The sequence below is a fragment of the Anolis carolinensis genome, chromosome 4 (assembly GCF_035594765.1).
Source record: "Anolis carolinensis isolate JA03-04 chromosome 4, rAnoCar3.1.pri, whole genome shotgun sequence".
Lineage (NCBI taxonomy): Eukaryota > Metazoa > Chordata > Lepidosauria > Squamata > Dactyloidae > Anolis > Anolis carolinensis.
In genome coordinates this window covers 135,317,450-135,340,445 of record NC_085844.1, presented here as the reverse complement: position 1 = coordinate 135,340,445, position 22,996 = coordinate 135,317,450, and positions in this window count along the sequence as shown.

Genomic DNA, 22,996 nt, shown 5'->3' with positions numbered 1-22,996 from the left:
ATCGTGTGAGAAGTGAACCGAGAATACAGTTATAATGTATTTAAAACTTGGCATTATACTAGATTTCCTTTGACCGGAAGCTAGTCACTTGGAGTGCCTCTGGTGTTGCTATTAGAAGGTCCTCCATTGTGCATGTGGCAGGGCTCAGACTGCATTGTAGTAAGTGGTCTGTAGTTTGCTTTTTTCCACACTCGCATGTCATGGACTCCACTTTGTGGCCCCATTTCTTAAGGTTAGATCTGCATCTCGTGTGCCAGAGCACAGTCTGTTCAGCGCCTTCCAAGTCACCCAGTCTTCTGTGGGCCCAGGGGAGTTTCTCATCTGGTATCAGCCACTGATTTAGGGTTTGGGTTTTAGCCTGCCACTTTTGGACTCCCGCTTGCTGAGTTGTTCCTACAAGTATCTCTGTAGATCTTAGGAAGCTATTTCTTGATTTAAGGTGTTGGCTTGCAGGCTGATATCCGAACAGGGAATAGGTCGGAGATGTCACTCCCTTGGTACTTTCATTATGGGCTGCTACTTCCCAGCAGATATCAGGTGGTGCAATACCGGCTAAGCAGTATAATTTCTCCAATGGTAGGATATAGACATCCTGTGATAATGCAGCATGTCTCATTAAGAGCCACATTGACTGTTTTAACGTGGTGATGTGTGTTCCACACTGGGCATGCATATTCAGCAGCAGAGTAGCAAAGCACAAGGGCCGATGTTTTCACTGTGTCTGGCCGTGATCCCCAGGTTGTGTCAGTCAGCTTTTGTATGATATTATTTCTAGCACCCACGTTTTGCTTGATATTCAAACAGTACGTCTTATAAGTCAGAGCACGGTCCAGAGTAACTCCCAGGTATCTGGGTGTGCTGCAGTGCTCCAGTGGGATTCCTTCCCAGGGAATCCTCAGAGCTCGAGATGCTTCCATTGGTATATGAACAGATTTACAGCAGAATGCATCCAAATCTAATTTGTGGTCAATTGCAAGCAACCTGTGACAGTTATGAAAAGGCATTATTGACACAAGAATAAGAATAATATCTATAGTTTTCTGGCATTTTCCCAGTGTAGACGAAGTGATGAATCATTTGAATGCCCTTCACTTGAAACAATAGAGGGATGGTGAAGCTGTAAAGTCAGGTAAGTGTTCTGCCTGCTCGTCTATTGGTGTCATTTTATATTATAAGGATCATTAGTAAGTAATGTGTATTCCCCAAGAATAAAGAGTATTTATTGATATGCCCTATAAATTGACAGGAATCTGCAACGCCTGTACGTTTAACAGTCACTGAAGCAACGCTAGAACTAAATCCATTATACCTCTACTGCCCTCTCTTGCAGCAGTCAGAGACAAACTGAAAAATATTATTTTCCACCTGGCCCACTTTCTTAGTAAATCTAATTTGGTTTGAAGTTCATACTCCCTTTGTAAATGTATTCCAGTCTGAGGCACCACAGTCCATCCAAGATGGTTAGCTTCATACATCATGGTTGCTTGTTTCACAAGAAAATAATTATATTGTTTTGCTTGACAAAAAATACTAATATGTAGGAATACATTCACTGTACACATTACCCGCCTCTCCAAGACATTAATGATCTGATTCTGTATGTAGCTAATGTTTACTCAGAGACAAGTCCTTCTGGATTCACCAGAGCTGACTCCCAAGTTAGCATTTGGGTAGGGATTGCAACCTTCGAATCTGATGCAAGATGGAGATTGCTAGAAAGAACTGTTCTGAGTTCACTGTGAAAATGGAGGTTATGAATCCATTTCAGGTTCCTTGCTTCTCTGATGCAGTAAAGAAGAAAACAATGCAAAGCCCACCCTCTCGTGGCCTGAAGCAGAACCACATGCAACATTTAGATTCCCAACAGAAATTATATGAGTAACAGATCCTGCCTTTCCATGAAAGTCATTAATTCACTTGATAAATTTGTTTGATCATAACTGATGTAATTTCCTACAGACCTGCATGATCTATTTGCTAAAAGACAACTGTTTCTCTTCATCCATCCACTGATGCAATATTCTGGCTCTTCATTTAATTAATTTAAGTAACAGTAAATTACGGTATAACAAAATATTACATTATCATAATACTATCTGCGTATTTTCATGATGAATTCTAATCAGATGTACACTCATTTTTAAAGGTCTTTGCTAACATCATCTCCGTAAAGCACACTAGGAACCAATCAGAAACACAATCTAACTCAACAATTTAAAAAACCCAGAAAATAATACTAATACTGATACTGATAATGATAATAATAATAATAATAATAATAATAATAATAGATACACAACAAGATTAGTGCACAGTAAACAAGATCACTATGCTGGTTGTTGTATTGGATCACACATCACACGTCGGACACTTCCCAAGTGGCTAGGACTATGTGATAAATCGGCAAATAATGCGTGCAGATCCAAATAGGGTGGCCTTTTGCAGTTGCCAGATGATAATTTTGTCAGCCTCTATTGTGTTTAAGTGCAGGCCAAGGTCTTTAGCCACCTTTACTGGCTTGTGCCAGAGTCTTTGCAGTTTGACCTTTAAATCCTCATATCATGTCAGCTTTTCCAGTTGCTTCTTGTCAATTCTGCTGTCACCTGGGATTACAACATCGACAATACTTTGTTTTTTAACACGATCATGAGGTCAGGAGTATTGTGCTCCAAAACTCTGTCAGTCTGAATTCGGAAGTCCCAGAGTAGCTTGACATGTTCATTTTCTGTAACTTTTCATTATCATTATCATTATCATTATTATTATTCCTATGATTCATGAATGAGCCATGCTGGTTAGAATGGAACCATAGTGCATTAATTCTACAGTGTGGTTGCACCCATAGTTTCACCTGCCACCCTCAGAGGTTGTGAGACTTGTTGGAAACTAGGCAAGTGGGGTTTATATATACAGTAAAGTCTCACTTATCCAACATAAACGGGCCGGTAGAACGTTGGATAAGTGAATATGTTGGATAATAAGGAGGGATTAAGGAAAGGTTAAACATCAAATTAGGTTATGATTTTACAAATTAAGCATCAAAACATCATGTTATACGACAAATTTGACAGAAAAAGTTGTTCAATAAGCAGTAATGCTATGTAGTAATTACTGTATTTACGAATTTAGCACCAAAATATCACGATGTATTGAAAACATTGACTACAAAAATTCATTGGATAATCCAGAACGTTGGATAAGCAAGTGTTGGATAAGTGAGACTCTACTGTATGTGGAATAATGTCCAGGGTGGGAGAAAGAACTCTTTTTTAATTGGAGGCAAGTGTGAATGTTGCAATAGGCCACCTTGATTAGTATTGAATAGCTTTGCAGCTTCAAAGCCTGGCTGCAATACTCAGAATTCCAGAGAGGAAACAATCAGGGCCAGCTAACACTTTCCAACAAAGGGTTCCCCAGGCAGGAGTCAGTCAGGCTTTGAAGCTGCAAGCCTATTCAATGCTAATCAAGTTGGCCAATTGCAACATTCACACCTGCCTCAAACAGACAAAATTTCTTTCTTCCACCCTGGACATTATTCCCATGGCCACATGCTGTGCTCTTGCAGGTCCAGTCCTCCTTCCTTCCTCCAGCGGATGCAAACACACAGCCTTATATGTGGACTCTCCTTACTATGAAAGGTCAATGTATATATTTTTGACAGGAATACACTGCCTTGCTGCTCCTCCCCTCTCCAGACTTGTGCCCAATTTATGCTCTAATGTATCGTGCCTTCGCAAACAGAAGGTCAGCCAGATTTATACAGCATGTGTGAGGCACATCCAAGGTGCATATATTTCCGTATTTCAGCTGGCTAAGATTCAATAGTGTGCATTTAGGTTACTGTAAGTTTTCTGGGTTGCAAGGCAATGTTCCAGAAGCATTCTTTCCTGACGTTTCGCCCACATCTATGGCAGAGGTTGTGAGGTGGGGAAACTAGGCAAGTGAGGTTATATCTGTGGAATGTTCAGGGTGGGAGAAAGAACTTGTCTGTTGGAGGCCAGTGTGAATGTTGCAACTGGCCACCTTGATTAGTATTGAAAAGCCTTGCAGTTTCAAGGCCTGGCTGTTTCCTGCGTGGGGGAATCCTTTGTTGGAAGGTGTTATCTGGCCCTGATTATTTCCTGTCTGGAATTTCCCTGTTTTTTGAGTGTTGTTCTTTATTTACTGTCCTGGTTTTAGAGTTTTTTAATATTGGTAGTCAGATATTATTCATTTTCATGGTTTCCTCCTTTCTGTTGAAGTTGTTCACATGCTTATGGATTTCAATGGCTTCTCTGTGTAATCTGACATGATGGTTGTTAGACTAGTCCAGCATTTCTGTGTTCTCAAATAATATGCTGTGTCCATATAAATTGGATATGTGTATGGGTATGTGTGTATATATGTACAAGGGAGAGAATCTATTAAGCCTAATGCAGCTCCCCATGCTATTGACACAAACCAAATTCTATCTAATATCTTCTTATTGTTCTTTCATCTTCACTTTAATATCTTAGTCCCTTATCATTTAATGTAAGCCTACATTCTACATGCCCACAAACATCCAGGAAAATGAAAGAAAAACAATCTGTCATAATAAGGAACAAAGCAGAAGTCCCTTGGAAAAGCTCTAATCTTGGTTAAATGGGAGAACTTGTTCATCCTTTTGTCCCATTCCATTCATCTCTTTAAGTTTTGATGTAAAATAAATCAAAACACCAGTGTCTAAAATGCTGGAATTAACAGTTTCCTATAATTTCAATGGGAGTGTAAATCACCTATATTTCCTTTTGTACTATTGAGATACTTATGATATATAAGTTTGTAATGTTTTTAAAAAATACTTTTTATTCATTAAGAATGCATCATTCTAATATTTATAATATATAAAAAGTGTGGCATGTGGGGGAGTGGGGGTAGGACCAGTTAATACTACTGCAAGTGTACAAAATAAGAGAGAGAAAACAAAAGAAAAAAGAGGAAAAAAAGCAAAAAAAGAAATATTTTAAAACCCCAAATTTACTAGTGATCTGGGTAAGGAAAGAAGGGTGGTAAAAAGAAAAAAAAATTGACTTTCAGTCATCTCCACCATGACATTCATTGTCTGGGAGCCATGGTGTGGCTGATAGCCTGGACCTAATCAAATTTTTATCAAGTCAGAAGTGACTTGAGAACATACGGCAACTTGCTTCTGGTGTAAGAGAATTGGCCTTCTACAGAGACGTTACCCAGGGGATACCAGTATGTGTTACTGGGAGGCTTCTATCATGTCCCTACAAGCTAGAGCTGACAGAAGGAAGCTCATCCCATCTTGTGGATTTGAACTGGCAACCTTCAGGTCAGCAACCCAACCTTCAGGTCAGCAGTTCACAAGGGTTAACCATTGCACCATCACAACTTCTACCTAATCCAGTTATGTTATGGTTTGCAAAGACACTATGATGTATGTGTTAACTGGAAAATGAAGTGCATGAAGCCGATTGGCTGAGCCTGCAAAAGACCTGGGAATTTGATTTGATACTTTTTTCTGTCCTGCTACTGGAGAACCAGTTGTTTGTTTTTATAAAATAATCTTTATTAGTTTTAACAGAATAATAAAAAGCAAAAACCCCTAATTGGGCAAAAAAGAAAAGGAGAGAAAAGGTCAAGAGAAGACAGGAAGGAAATGCAAAATAATAATAATAATAATAATAATAATAATAATAATAATAATAATAAGAAGAAGAAGAAGAAGAAGAAGAAGAAGAAAAAGAGATTTAAAAAAGTGAATATAAAAATGACTTCTCGGCAGTTTCTTCAAGGTAATTTGCCTTTTCTTTCTTCCTTAATTTCTCCTTAAATTCTAACTCCTTTTCTTCTTATTTCCTTCTCCTTTCTGTTGAGGTTATCTTTCTTTCTCTTTATATTTTGTCTTTCCTTTTCCTTTATCATCTATTTTTGCTTCTTTCTCTCATCTATCCGTTTTAGGTTTTCCATCATTCTGTCCCAGTTTGTTTCTTTGATTGGTTCTCCTTTATGTTTTGCTAGTAAGAAAGTCAGCCTGTCCATGTTACGTATGTCAAGCACCTTTATCAGCCAATCGTCTTCCTCTGGGATTTCTTCTCTCTTCCATAATTTGGCATAGCAAATCCTACTGGAGAACCAGTTTGAACAGGTTTCAGTGAGTGAGTTTACTGAGTACTGCCTGGAGACAAGATGGCTGTGTACTCAAAGAGGCCTTGCTATTTCTGAGGCTGCTGGAAAAGAGGATGAAGAACCAAGATTGTATTCTTCACTGAAGCAGATTTATGGATTGAAATAGGACTGTTTATGACTGCTGTTTTCTGTAAGCAACCAAAGGGATTATTCTAAATACCAGTGTTCTGTAGATCTATTGGAATCAGTAAAGTTCCTGTATTATTTGTTCTGCAAAGCTGAGTGGTGTGTCATTCTTCAGGGTGACTCTGGGCTCACGGGCACACGTAAGAGCTTCCATTTATTATCTACAATCAGCAATAAATTATACCTATCTATATCATTCACAGGACTTCAGCCATTATGTTTAAAACATGCAGCTTACTTTTCAGTTCTCAGCTTTTTATTTCTTTTTTGAAGTTGAAGTATATATCAGCATCTGCGTACTTCAAACTGTGCCTTACCCACAGGGACCCAACAGTATCTTGGTGCCTCCTCCAGAGGTGTAGCCTCACTTCCAGCCTTTCTCTGTGACCAGCAGAGTGAACAGAAGATGGATAAACAGAGAGGGCAAGCAGAACATCACAGGTGTAGAGGGATGGAACAGAAAGAGACAATAAAAAGAATACCACAGTGATAAAAACAGTAATTTGTTTTGCAAAGCAAAATGAGAAGAACGAAGATCAGAAAACTAATAGCACTTCTATCCAGGTTTTATTCCAGGTGACAGTTCTGTGAAGGAAAAGTTTATGTGTAAGCTACATTTGTGAGTCAATCTGAGTAAGTACGCCATTCTCTCTTATATGCACTGTCTAAAATTTATTTATTTGCTTACTAAACCATTTCATTACATTGCTTGAATTTTGACTGCTTGTACGTTTGCTACTTATTTTCTTCTCTCGTAATCTTTTTTCGGTTTGGTACCTTATCCTTGTATAATGTCACTGTCCTTTCCTTAACTGATTATCTAATTTTCTTTCTTCGTATTTAATTTCCTTTCAACCTTTTATTAATACTAGACACCTGTATGCTGCCTTGGAGTTATTCCGTGCAAGGCTAAAGGCATCCTTTTGAAACTGATGCCGCAGGAGCAGAGAAAAACGCAGAATGTTACAAACCTAGGTTTTGTACTTCATTTAAAGTGTCACAAAATGCCTATTTCAAGTGTCAGAAAAATATTAACTGAACCATAATTAGGAAGCAAAATGTCGAATTTTAATAGTGTGACTTTGAATCAATCTCGTAAAGCATATTGTTGTAAAGAAATTATCCAGATTAGATTCTGGATGGCACATTTATTTCCAGGCGGCAGGTGTTTTCACATTTCCCCATAATAATGAGTTGATTTGGAGCAAATTCAACAATTTGCTAGTTGGAGATAGAACCGGGTCAAGAATTACATTATGAATAAGTTCAGTGATCCGGCCATAAGAAATTGGATACAAATATTATATAGTATGTAAATCTAGAAGGATCGTCTCAACAAATTCAACAATTTGCTGGTTGGAGATTTGTTGTATGTCCTAAATTGAATAGTCCCACAATTACTCTAGGGATTACATAATGGAATTTATTTGCAAGTCTAGAGATCAGGCCATAAGAAATTGGATACAAATGTTATATAGTATGTAAATCTAGAAGGATCGTCTCAAAAAAGATCAGTATGTAAAAGATTACAATCCTCGTGGTGGTGGTGGGAATTGTAAATGTTGTGTATGTGTATGTCTTAAATACAGTAGAGTCTCACTTATCCAAGCTAAACGGGCCAACAGAAGCTTGGATAAGCGAATATCTTGGATAATAAGGAGGGATAAAGGAAAACCCTCTTAAACATCAAATTAGGTTATGATTTTACGAATTAAGCACCAAAACTTCATGTTATACAACAAATTTGACAGAAAAAGTAGTTAAATATGCAGTAATGTTGTAATTACTGTATTTACGAATTTAGCACCAAAATATCACAATATATTGAAAACATTGACTACAAAAATGGCTTGGATTATCCAGAGGCTTGGATAAGCGAGGCTTGGATAAGTGAGACTCTACTGTATATAGTAAAGGTTTCCCCTGACGCTAAGTCCAGTTGTGACCGAATCTGGGGGTTGGTGCTCATCTCTATTTCTAAGCCAAAGAGCCGGCGTTGTCCATAGACACCTCCAAGGTCATGTGGCCAGCATGACTGCATGGAGCGCCGTAACCTTCCCGCCAGAGCGGTACCTATTGATCTACTCATTCCGCTCCCGGGATTTGAACCTGGGACCTTTTGGTCCGCAAGTTCAGCAGCTCAGCGCTTTAACACACTGTGCCACCAGGGGCCTTCCCCCCCTCCCAAAAAAAACCCAAAAAACCCCAGAAACAGTGTCTATGGGTTCATGTACTCACATTCAACAAAATATGCCATCATTAGAATTTTCTAGGTCTTTTAGGACAACTGTATGGTATTTTCCAGTAGAAGTTGTTCATTTTGAAAGGGTTCACTATTATTCATGGACTTCTGTTCTCATGGCAGTACATCCCCTCATACTATACTCACTTAAAGCATTATAATTCCACTTTAATTGCCATGGTTCCATCCTATGGAGCCTTAGTAGGTTTGGTGAGGCACTAGAGCTCTCTGATTGAGAATTCTAAATAATAAACTATAGTTCCCCGGAATATAATGGTATAGTTTTGCAGTATGAAGGTATCTCACTCACGAAAATGTACGTAGTTAACAGAAACATTCAGTTTAGCTTGGCCAGGGTCTCTATTTGCTGGGGGATTCAGATTCTGGTCCAAAAAAGTACATTTAAGAGGTGCTGATGTTGATCCATAGTAAACTCTCCACTCATGACAGATACATCTGTATGCAGCCTAATGGCCCTTTGTAAATCACATCCTGCTGAAAAATATAATGCCGGAAAATGTATGGAATTCTTAGGTAAATATTTAACACATATGTTTTTACAGACTGAATTTCTGTATACCTAATAATATCGTCATGATGACATTCAAATATTTTGAAATATGATTCACCCTGGTAAGAATATGAGTAAGCAGGATTCATGCAATGTTAATTCTTCTGGGAGCAATGCAAGCAACTGAGCAGTACTGACCTCAGGGCAGATCAGTGAGCCGAAGTATCGCATGGTCCAGAAGCTTTACCACAATAAAAACTGTAGAGCAAAACCAATTGTAATTAGTTGGAGTTATTGAACTGCAAGCAAGGAGAAGAAATGGGGCACCCGGTTTCTATAACTGCTTCCTTTAGTCAGAGCAGCACCCAAAGTGGATAGGCAGAGTAACAGTCCCTATAGTATGGGGTTTGGTGTGGGCTGTTGTAGGTTTTTGTTTTTCTTTCTTTCATAGAATCATAGAATAGTAGAGTTGGAAGAGACCTCACGGGCCATCTAGTCCAACCCCCCGCTAAGAAGCAGGAAATCGCATTCAAAGCGATTTCTTTTCTTTCCTTCCTTCCTTCCTTCCTTCCTTCCTTCCTTCCTTCCTTCCTTCCTTCCTTCCTTCCTTCCTTCCTTCCTTCCTTTCTTTCTTTCTTTCTTTCTTTCTTTCTTTCTTTTTTTTTTTTTTTTTTTGGCTTCTTTAATGAGCCCTGAAAGAGGAAGGGTCCTCATCAAACTATAATAGTGATGTAGCAGGTTATTTATTTGTTTATGAAATTCCTTTGCTATAAAAATGGCTTTTGATTATGTACATTTTTGTGTACTAAAGAAGACTGGCTTTTGAACACAGACTACGGTAGAATGGACAATGGAAATATAGAGGTTTTGGTGATGTCAGGCTAGTTCCTCAGCATAACCCCTCATCCCTTACTTCTCCCTCTTGATATGAAACATGAACACGACTGCTCCTATTAAAACAGTGAATAGGATCTGGAACTGAATTTGAAAAAAATAACAGTTGAATGTTTTCACTATATAAACTGCTGAATTTTGTGATAACAGTTGTTAACGTCTCTAGCTGAGCAATTGCATTTGTCACACTTTAGGTCACAGCTCTGCTCTGGTCATCTGGAGCTTATCTAAGAGCATTTAGAGCAGTGGTTCTCAACCAGTGGGTCCCCAGATGTTTTGGCCTTCATCTTCCAGAAACCCTAACAGATGGTAAACTGGCTGGGATTTCTGGGACTTGTAGGCCAAAACACCTGGGGACCCACAGGTTGAGAACCACTGGGTTAGAGAGAGGTGATGACTGAGACCAGCCAGATGTTAATGAACTTCACCTTTGATGATGATGATGATAACTTTATTTTTGTATCCTGTCTCCATCTCCCCACAGGGACTTGGAGCGGCTTACATGGGGAACCACCAGTGGGTATTTTGTCTAGGTCTTGTATTGGCAAAGTTTTTAAAAAATCTAATGGGCCAAAGTTTTCCATGTCTCCTGTAAGGTGATTTGTTTCCCCTGACATTATAGTCATATCCCTGTTTCTAAGTTGCATGTTTTCTGCTTTAAAAAAATTCAGCAACCTTGAATTTTTCTTGCCGCAAGCACCCTTTGCTGCAAAACAAAACTGTGAAAGGTGGCTCTTCGTCACTGTTGTGCACGGTCTGTCTCCTCTGTTTGCATTTCGTTTTGCCACTTCCAGCAGCCTTTTTCTCATTTAGAAATGGAGTTTGCACGTCCCTTGACTCTTCTGATGATGTCAGGCAGGCTGCATGGAATGGGAAGTCTGCCCTCTGGTGGCTCAAAGGAGGATGTAAGTATGACAGAGAAAATAAAAATGATTTTTGTTCCTGGGTTATAAATGTAATTTCCTAATTGGTTCTATCATAAAAACGTGGAAAAAATTATTCAAAAACTTTGTTTTTGCGGGACATCCTGCAGCACATTTTGCTATAGTTTTTCAATGAATATCTCACAGATTTTTAACTAATTCAACATAATTTGTGGCAGCCTCTAAAACAAAGTTTCTGGAGTATAACAACTACTTTCAAAGGAAATGACACACAATTAAACAGGAAAACACTTTCAAAACAGGAACAGACTTTTTTTCAAATTTTTTTACATAGTGTAATTGAATTGGATAAATACAGCAAATAATAATAATAATAATAATAATAATAATAATAATAATCGTGCGGTTTTCTGGCATTGTATATTTCTGCCGCCTCTGTGACTGTTCATTTGGGTTGTGATGATTCCGTAGCCCACTTGTCGATGGATATCCAGAATCAGCAGCATCCACCGCGGTCCTTTTTATCCTGGGCGACGACTGAGCCAGTATAGACTTCGTTTTGATTTGATTCTCCATAATGCTAATGGGTTAGGTGCTCTTGGTTTCATTCCTCAGCTGAGGCCTCTCTGGCTTGGTTGGACCTGCTGGTAGTTACACTACCACCAGCACAGCCTTCAGCATCCTCAGAATGGTTAAGCCCCCCCCCCCCACCACGTCAAGGTGGCACCTGCGGGCATAAATATGCCTAATGGCCAAATAAAGTGTCACCAGCCAGAGGCCTATAAATATCTGGGCATATTACAGCTGGACAACATCAAGCATGAACATGTGAAGACTGTGGTCAGTAAAGAATACACACAAAGGGTCAGAAAAATTCTCAAAAACAAGCTCAATGGAGGCAACAGCATCAAGGCCATAAACACCTGGGCCATATCTGTCATAAGATATACTGCTGGCATCATAAACTGGACACAGATGGAACTGGACAATTTGGACAGAAAAACAAGAAAACTCATGACCATTCATCATTCACTGCACCCTCGCAGTGATGTTGACCGGCTATATCTGCCTAGAAGATCAGGGGGCAGAGGACTCTTACAAGTCAAACAAGCAGTCAAAGAAGAAGAACATGCCCTGGCAGAATATGTAAAGCAAAGTGAAGAACCTGCTTTGATTGAAGTCAAAAATCAGAAACTCCTCAAAGCACAGCAGACAAAAAACTAGTACAAGAAAACCACACTACAAACTAGAGCTGACAGCTGGCACAACAAAACATTGCATGGAAAGTTCCTTGACAAAATTGAAGGAAAAGCTGATAAGGAGAAGACCTGGCTGTGGCTCACGAATGGGACCCTGAAGAAGGAGACAGAAGGCCTGATCCTTGCAGCCCAGGAGCAAGCCATCAGAACAAATGCAATTAAGGCCAATATTGAAAAATCAGCTGATAACCCAAAAGGCAGACTCTGCAAGGAAACCGACGAAACCATTGATCATCTCCTCAGCTGCACAGACAGACTACAAACAGAGGCACAACTACGTGGCCCACATGATTCAGTGGAACTTATGCCTCAAGTACCACCTTCCAGCAGCAAAGAACTGGTGGGATCACAAACCTGCAAAAGTATTGGAAAATGAACATGCAAAGATACTGTGGGACTTCCGAATCCAGACTGACAAAGTTCTGGAACACAACACACAAGACACCACAATTGTGGAAAAGATATTGCCATCCCAGGTGACAGTCGCATTGACGAAAAACAACAGGAAAAACTCAGCCACTATCAGGACCTCAAGATTGAACTTCAAAGACTCTGGCAAAAACCAGTGCAGGTGGTCCTAGTGCTGATCGGCACACTGGGTGCTGTGCCAAAAGATCTCAGCCGGCATTTGGAAACAATAGACATTGACAAAATTACGATCTGCCAACTGCAAAAGGCCACCTTACTGGGATCTGCGCGCATCATCCGAAAATACATCACACAGTCCTAGACACTTGGGAAGTGTTCGACTTGTGATTTTGTGATATGAAATCCAGCATATCTATCTTGTTTGTTGTGTCATAATAAAATAATAATAATCGTGTTAAAAGACAAAGTTATCGTGTTAAAAGACAAAGTATGGATTGTCGATGTCGCAATCCCAGGTGACGGCAGGAATGAGGAGAAACAACTGGAAAAGTTGACACGATATGAGGATTTAAAGATCGAACTACAAAGACTCTGGCACAAGCCAGTCAAGGTGGTCCCAGTGGTGATCAGCACACTGGGTGCAGTGCTTAAAGGCCTTGGCCTGCACTTAAACACAATTGGCGCTGACAAAATTACCACCTGCCAGTTGCAGAAGGCCACCTTACTGGGATCTGCTCGCATTATTCGCCGATACATCACACAGTCCTGGACACTTGGGAAGTGTCCGACGTGTGATCCAATTCAACAGCCAACAGAGTGTCTTCTGTGGACTCATCTTGTTGTGAAAATAATAACAATAACAACAACAACAACAATAACAACAGCAACAATAGCAACAACAACAACAACAACAAAACTTTATTTTTATCCTGCCCTATCTCCGAGGCACTCCCCAAATTCCAAACATCTGACTTACAAATAACTCATAGGTAAGAACAGGAAGTGAGAAAAATCTACCCCTTGGAAGGGAAATTAACTCCTGGAAGAGTTTTCATGGGGAGATGGTGTCTCCACAGAAGCTTTATCACCAATTCTTGTTTCTTCAACAGTTTTTCAAAATCAAGTTATTACAATGACAGGAAGTGAGGTGGAATCTCTTGAACAGGCGCACAGACAGCAAAACAAATGCCACAGGGGTGTACCATTAACCCTTCCCTATGCTATCCAAAGCTAATATGTACCTGAAGTTACACTTTAAAATGTACCTGTTCTGACTTACATACAAATTCAACTTCAGAATAAACCTACAGATTTGATTTTGTTCAGAACTTGGAGACTGCCTGTACAGATATAACTTTCTAAAAGTCAAAACATCTAAACACCCTAAAGGCGCAAGACTCTGTTTGATCTTGGAAGCTAAGTAGTCCGCTGTAGTTAGTATTTGGATGGAAGATCACTGACAAATACCAGGTGCTTTAGGTTTTATTTCAAAAGAAGAACAGTCAAAACTGCTTCTGAATATTCCCTGCTTAAGGAAACCTTATAAAATTCATGAGGTCATCATTATTAATTGAGGTAGACAGAGAGTGAGAGAAATCTTCTAGAAGCAATTTTAGATAGGAATTTCTTATGCAGCAGTTAGAAACAACTTGAAACTTGTTAACCAAATGTATATTTATTGGAAATTATCTAATCTAGAAGTCTTTACCTTTCAGTTGACAATGAAATGACTATGGGAAGTTCACATAATAAAACTCTGGAATATTACTTTTTTGGACCTCCTCAGTTACAATCCTAAAAAGTTATTCCAAATAAATGGCTCTAAATATATGATTCCAAGCATTGGGAAGCATTCTGTAATATAACTAGTCTTACACTCCAGATCTGGCAAGTGGTAACAAAAAGCTTCAAGTTTCCTAAGAACTGGCAAAGTTCTTCCTTGAAAGATGAGATCTAGGAGATATCTGCCTTAGACATGCTAAGCCTGTGGCTCTTAACCTGTGGATCCCCTGGTATTTTGGCCTTCAACTCCTAGAAAACCCAGCCAATTTACTAATTGTTAGCATTTCTGGGAGTTGAAGGCCAAAAGATCTGGGGACCCACAAGTTGAGAGCCACTGTTCTAAACAATTCATGGTCTAGAAGTCCCTCTAGAACTCTGTTTAGGAAATGATATCAATAAAAATAAAGTAATTAGTAGATTAAATAAACATACAGTACAAGAAAGAAAAGAGTAATGGATTACTACATTGGGTTGTATTTTTGAAAAGGGATGAAAAAACTTCATCAACATATGTTTACAATATGATCCCTAGTGCCTCTTTATTTTCTTAACCCAGTTAGGATATTTGGGATTTCTCTCTCCTTATATGCAGAGGAGGCAGTATCATATAATCTGCACGGGAGATGAATGTAGTATTCCTGTTTACTGTATACCGTGGTACTCCTTTGGAGACTGGGATGCATATTGAATGGTTCCAATCTGTGGACTATTGTTTTGCCTTTCATATTTGTTGACTTTTTTTAGTTTGAACTTCAGTGGTTTATATCTCTGTAGTTTGAAAAAGCTCTATTGGTAAACCATCTGTTCCTCGTGGTTTATTTCTCCCATATGCTCTGAATGCAGCTTCCACTTTACTTTTTAAAAATTCTGGATCCATTTTAAACTTATTTCTGTATTTACTTTGTCAACTTTTCAGTGCTTGTATATATATCTTAAATTTATTGTTTCAATCATATTTTTATTCTTCTTGATCATATAGTATGTTCTTCTGCTGTTCATATAGCATCTCTACTCTTGATTTAAATTTCCCTTTAATTTTTCAGATCTTGCAGAAAGGTTTCTTGTTTGACATTTTTGCTTGTTTTTTGTTTCACTGCATTGATTATTGCAGCTATTCTCTTTGTGCCTGTGCACAAGTTGCTTAATAGGTGACTTTGGGATTCTGTGCCTATTTATATCACCTTGGGGAAGAGGCAGGAGGATGGCAGGTGTGAGCATTCCCTCCCCCCCCCTTCCTTACTCACAGGGGCAAGGAAGGGGATGGCATGGGGTGGGAGGGTGGGTGATGCACCCACCTTCTAAGGCAGATAGAGCATGTGGTACAGGGGATGGGAGGGAGGAAAGTTGGGGAAGTGGGATTATGGCAAGATGAGGCAAGGGCACCGGGAAGGCATGGTAACAGCTGCTCTTATGCTGATGGTTCTCTCTCTCTCTCTCTCTCTCTCTCTCTCTCTCTCTCTCTCTCTCTCTCTCTCTCTCTCTCTCTCTCTTTGTCCCAAAGACTTGCACATCACCCTCCCTCCCTCTTCCCACCTTTCCTGTCCACACCTGGGCTAGTCAATGAGTGAGCCAGTGGGCAAGGGAACATCTGCAGAGCTAGGCAAGCCGCCCACCATATCAATTTTTCCCCAGTGATAAAGGATTATGCTGCTGACTAAAGCCTGGCTTACTTGAAGAAAGGTTAAGATGGACACCAACATAATCAAAGTCCCTATTAAAAATTGCATAGGACAGCAGCAGAGGCAGCAGGAAATAATCTGTGAATATTCAGATCCATGAAAGTTAGATCTGCATATATGGTATGACTCTCATTTTTGATATTAACAATTCTTGGTCTGTACTTCAATTTGCTTCTTCTCTTGTTTTTGCAGATAAAATTGAGCTTTTCTATCTTCTGTTTCCAGTTATGTAGTCTATTTGTAATTTTTGCAACCTTGCACTTCATTACTTTATTGGATTAATTTATAAACAAGACTGGAGGGCTCTCCTTTTCTGTCCTCCAGTGAAAACTCATTTTCACTGAGGACCATATTTGCCTTATGGCTACCTCCAAAGGGGCAGTTGTAAGGGCAATGCCAGGGCAATGTAATTTGTTGCCCTGGCATTGAAAGCTTTACAGGACACCTAAAATGACATGGTAGGCCAGATTTGGCCCATGGACCTTATGTCTGACACATGTGCTATAGTGCATTTGTTCTCAGTATGCTATAGACTTATGCTTTGTTCTATTAAAATCTTAAAATCAAGGACAGCTAATAGTCCTAACAGGTATTGGGTACAATGCCTAGAACAGGAGATTTAATATGACCAATCTAATCATATGAGAACCCTACAGTTTTTAGTAATGCTTCCTCTCTTGAAAATTCCTACTAGACTCACCATTCTACAGAGGAGAAAGCGGCTAAAGGAAAACTATAACTCATTTTTGAGGATGAATAAAAAGGGGGAAAAAAAGAAATCTGCAATTTAATTTTTTTGCATTGCTTTTCCAATCTTTTTTACATTTATGAGCAACACTGCATTTAAGACAAAAATCTTGATACAATATATAAACAATTACAATTCAAATTGCAATAAAATATTTAAAATAGAAAAGCAATGACATCAACAGTCCTTTATCTCCTTGGGAGAGAAGCCTTGAAGAATGTGAAGAATTTTTAAAGACAACTTGAATACTTGTTTACAACTTGGGGTCACTTACTTGTTTCTAGCAAAAATGTTACCCCTGCAACTATTTACCCTTTTTGGACATCATGGCTACTTACCTAAATGTTTATGTGTTTATTGAATTTGTCAAGAACGGTTATTAATTAAAATATTTATACCATACCTATATCAAGAGATCTCAGATTCTGGCATTAAGAGAAAGCTTGCTGAAATCACCTGCTATCTTTGTGCAGCAAAATGTGTTTGCAACTTTGTGTGACACATGTGCAATTCCACTTTCAACCATTTCGTGTCACTGCTGGCCAGCACTGTGCTGAGGATGAGCAAGGAATTTGCAGAAAGACAGAGGAGACGGTTGGGAAATGGCGACTGGAAGCTCACAGCTCAGACCCTGCTTGTGTAATTCCATGCAATTTCTGAAGACTTAAGTCCATTGTGAAGAGAATCTGGCTTTCACATCAGAAGGAAAACAATCCTGTCAGAAGTGGTAAGGACTTGCCCCCCTCACCACCCATCCTTATGTAGTTCATTTTCTCTCTGATTCTTTCTTTTAGATTTTCGACCATCTTGGAGAATTGCTGCTGGGCCATTTGCAATCTTCACCATGAAATGTACAGCAATGACTGGTCATAAAATTCAAGATTATTTCAAGATAAGTAAATATTACGGATTTGAATATATACAGTGAATTAGAAATAAATAGGGCTGCAGATCTAAGGAAAAAATCTTGGATTATTTATAATCCCCGGAAACCTTTGTGATTTGTATAGCACCTTCAATATTTGAATAATCATGCAAGAAGTCACGCAAAGAAATTTGCAATACCAATGCTCATCCATAAGTGGATACAAATGGAAGCACAGCCTTATCCTGAGAATGTGTATTTGTGTATGACAAAGAGAATCAAGCCATGAAATGAAAATCCCACAGGAAAACATGGTGTTAATTGTTTGATCTTAACACAGAAGAGAATATATCCATGAAGCTGAATCAACAGAGAGGAAAAGAGAAAATGCAAAGACAAAGTGTAAATAGAAGATTTTAGAGGCAGTGTGTAGCTGGAGCTTTTAAAACTGACCCATAAAAAGAACTATGAAGAAGTTTATTATTCCACCACTCTAAATAAACTTGAATGGGAGCATTGATCAAGGGATATAAGAAAGATATGTTTTGAAACTGCATTTGTGCAAAACATTGAATATTAAATTGCAAAAGGCTCGTGGTTACCTGCAAGTTTTATAATGACAATCTTGTTGCATATGTTCAACTTGTTTCTGATTTTTGGTTATCATAAGGTAAGTCTATCACAGGGTTTTCTTCCATGGGGGTTTGCCATTTCTTCCTCTGTGGCTGAAAGAATATAACTTGCCCAAGGTCACCCGGCAGGTTTCTATTGCTGAGCAGAGAATCAAACTCTAATTTCCAATGTTGTGATCCCATGCTTAGGTTAAGGTAAAGGTATCCCCCGATGTTAAGTCCAGTCGTGTCCGACTCTGGGAGTTGGTGCTCATCTCCATTTCTAAGCCGAAGAGCCGGCGTTGTCCATAGACACCTCCAAGCTCATGTGGCCGGTATGACTGCATGGAACGCCATTACCTTTCTGCCGGAGCGGTACCTATTGATCTACTCACATTTGCATGTTCTCAAACTGCTAGGTTGGCAGAAGCTGGAGCTAACAGCGGGCGTTCACTCCGCTCTCCGGGTTTGAACCTGGGACCTTTCGGTCCTCAAGTTTAGCAGCTCAGTGCTTTAACATACTGCGCCACCGGAGATCCCATGCTTAAACTACTACAAACCATGCTGGCTCTTATAATGACAAGTATCTACTAATACTTGGTTTCTGCAGTTGCTGCTTTAGTGCAACATAATCTAAAAATGTTTGCAACTGGTATAACTTAGTATATTATGGAGCCATGGATGGCTATTGGATGGTATATTAATATTTACATACACCAGACAGGCCATGGTGTCTAAATGTCTGATCACCATCTCTAAAAGCAGTTACTTTTTTCTCAAGAATGGAAAATAGAACACCAGTGGACAACAAAAGAGATTTAAAGATAGGCTTAAAGCCAGCCTTGAAAACTGGCATAGACTGAGGACTGGGAAGCCCTGACTCTCGACCGTTCTAACTAGAGGTTAGCTGTTACCAACAGTGTGGTGGATTTTGAAGAGAATCAAATAGAGCTAAAAGAAGAAATGTGCCAAAAGGAGGGCACAGCAAGCAAATCCTTGTCAGGACCAGGAAATGTCTTCAGTGTGAAAGACCCTGTGGATCCAGAGTAGGTCTTCACAGTCATTAATGGACCTGCCACCAAGACTCTACATTTGGAAAACAATAATATCTAGTCATTAATGATCACCTATGATGACACTTATACATACATGATGAGTAGGCTCATTGCACTGATCATTAGGTAAACAATTTGACCATTCTGGAGGGGAAGGAGAAGATACACCCTCACGAGGAAAGGATAAATCTTTCAACATTTTCCTAGTACTTGTGTGAGTAAAGAAGACAGGCTGGCATATTCAGGTGCAGACAGTTTGGAAGCATCAACGATATGGTCCTTTACAAAAGGGTAATATTGTTGGGCAGTGTTCAGGTATATCCAGCCACTGTTTATGTTCAGAGGAGGTGCAAAATCTCTGTCAGGTGGACAAGCTAACACTCAGTCCACACATTCACAAAAAAATTGTCCTTAATGTCTCTAGATTCCATGACCCTACAATTCGTGTAGCAGATGGAGGCCCAAAGTACAAAAAAAACCCCGCTAATGAGACATTAATGACGTTTGCCAAAGACACAAGAATGTTGAAGAAGAGCCAACAAGCTACAGAAAGGTGATGAACAGTGAAAAAGATAAAACAATAAAGGACAATAATGATTGTGTGGGCAACAGTTAGAAATTCTCATTATGGAGTAAAGAGACAAATGGCTTGGAAAAACAAAACAAACACTTTATTTTATGAAGTCCATTCAAAGATAGACATGTCTTTGGGGTGCTAATCTAATCTGTATCTCTCATGCCTTGGCATCAACATCTAATTTGTTCTTCAAGCAATTAGCTTGTAAATGTCCCGTTTTGCCACATGAAAGAGCATTTAGCATCTGAAAATGATTTGGAACAGTGGTGCTCTGGTTTTTAAAGCTGAATCTGTTGCAGAGAAACACCTGCCTTTCATCCAGATTTAGTATTTGTAAATACTAATACCAATTGTAAGCTCTGAATGAGCTTTCAAAGCTATTGCCAAATCTTCAGTTCAATGGCAGTTCCTTGAAAATCTATGCAATAATTAATTCCTCATCTAGCTCCTATGCAATATTCCTTAATTCATTTAAACATTTTTTCATCAGATTTGGCCACCATTTGGTCTCATGGCCATCTTTCTTACATTTGACCATCTTGGTCATACTCCTCTGGACATATTCCAGCTTCTCAATATGTTTCTTCAACTATGTTGCCCTGACTTGGACACAGAAGTCTAGGTGAAGTTTGATCAAAGCAGTGCAAAGCAATACTGTAAAAGAGGGTAACGTAGAAGACCCAATTAATAATGAATAGATGTCCCAAATAATAAAAGATAACTGCCACCGATTAGTGGAAATGCAGCCACCACTGTGTGGAGAGACACCTTTAGATTATAAAAGTGCTCAACCACCCAATAGCTCAGAGGAAGCCTTTTACTTTATTCGGTGTTAAAATGGTAGTGCAATTGTGCTGTCTATAGACGACAGAGGCTTTGATGTAAAAAGAACAATATCAAGTTTATTCAGGCACAAGCTTGGTGGTTACAAAAGATATTTCACTTAGAGGTATTCTTATTAACAGTTACAATACTAGAATGAGATGAATCAAACTCTCTAAAGTAATAATAATAATAATAATAATAATAATAATAATAATAATAATAATAAATAATAATAAAACTTTATTTATACCCCGCCACCATCTCCCCGCAGGGACTTGGGGCGGCTTACATGGGGCAGAGGTCCAAACAACATAGGACAAAATATAGGCAACATAATACAAATCACACTATAAAAAGATAAAACAGTAATACAATATATCAATTAAAACAAAAATACAGGATAACAAATTGCATTTAAAACACATAAATGGTATCACTTCTTTTACTTAAAGTAGTTAAAATTTCTTCCTCTGCTCCTTTCTAAACTGTTACTTCAATGGATCTCTGTGAGTCCAGCTGGGATTGGTTCCCAAAGTCTGAAACTTGGACTATCCAGTGACTTCAAACCACAGTCAACCCTGTGATATACTATCACAGATTCTCTGTGCCTTTCCAGGACACAGACTACATTAAATAAGTCACCAAATTTATTTGAAACCGACTCAAAATGAACAATTGAATCTCCTTGATCCCATCAACCTGGAATCAATCTTCCCTGTGCCTCATCAGAGCACAGACTGAGGCTTCACTTTTAAAAACCTCTTCACTTCTCCTCCCCTCGGCAGATGGCTCTGCCCACATCTCCATGGCAACTGCCTCCGAGGAGAGCCACTAAATGGCTACCGCCGTCTCACACCTACCCAACCAAACCACAAACACATAGTTAAACACAACAAACATGAATACAAAACTCATACTTCATTACAAATACTATTATATGTCTTGAGCTGACTGTGATTTTTCTTTGATGCCACCCAGAACTGCATTGGCTTTTTTGGCAGTCACATCACAGTGTTGTCATGCTAGGTTTGTGATCAAGCAGGATACCTAGATCATTTTAATGTATATTGCTTCCAGGCCACCTGACTTATAATTGTGCATCTGATTTTCTTCTTACCCAAAAGGAATATATTGTAAGTTTAGTGGTTTGATTCCACCTCTTCAATCTGCTAAGGTCATCTTAAATCCTGACTTTGTTTTTGAGATATGAGTTATTTCAATGCTGTGAGGTAACATTTTGCTAATTCTTCTTTGTGTCTTCAAGAATATCAAGGAAGAAGGGACCTTGTCAAAGATCTTACTGAAATAAAGATATATTATCTCTGCCACATTCCCCTAATCTACCAGAGAGGGTGATCATGAATTGGTACATCATGATGTGATTTGAAAAATCCACATTAACTTTTAGTAATAACAGCATTTTAGGTACAGTAGAGTCTCGCTTATCCAACACTCGCTTATCCAATGTTCTGGATTATCCAACGCATTTTTGTAGTCAATGTTTTCAATCTATCGTGATATTTTGGTGCTAAAATCGTAAATACAGTAATTACTACATAGCATTACTAAATATTGAACTACTTTTTCTGTCAAATTTGTTGTATAACATGATGCTTTGGTGCTTAATTTGTAAAATCACAACCTAATTTGATGTTTAATAGGCTTTTTCTTAATCCCTCCTTATTATCCAACATATTCACTTATCCAACGTTCTGCCAGCCCTTTTATGTTGGATAAGTGATACTCTACTGTACTTACAAAAAAGGTACTTACAGACAGACTCTTTAAGGACTTGTTCAAGAATCATTGATGGTATTGATGTCATGGTGGCAGGTTCATATTCGCTAGAATCTGAGGCTCTATAAGTGTGCCAGGATTATTTGGGGGTAAGTGGGGCACTCCAAAGAACAGGGGTTGCATATGATCCATAGTCTTCACAACTACAGTAATATAAAGCACATAGCTTTGCTTTTCTGTGTGCATACATATGTATGTGCCTTCCGGTCACCTGTTGGTTTATGGTGGCCCCATGAATTTCATTAGTTTTTCTCAGGCAAGGAATACTCAGAGATGGTTTTACCAATTTCTTCCTCTGAAATACATCCTACAGCACATTATAGTCATTGGCAGTCTCTCATTGAAGTACTAACTACTTCTAGCTTCCAAGATCCAATAGTATCTGGTGCCTTAAATACATTTAGGCCTTAAACCGAACCTAATTGCAAATTTGTTTCATATCAGAGTGAATTCTTTTTCTTTTCACTGATTCAGAAAGTCAGGAGGACAAATCTATGAGAGACCAAAGATTTCTCACTAAGAAAAGGAGAGTTATGATGCTAGATTTGCCATTTCAGTTTACTTTCTGTTAGCTTTGCTAACAGCTTTTGCTTTTGTA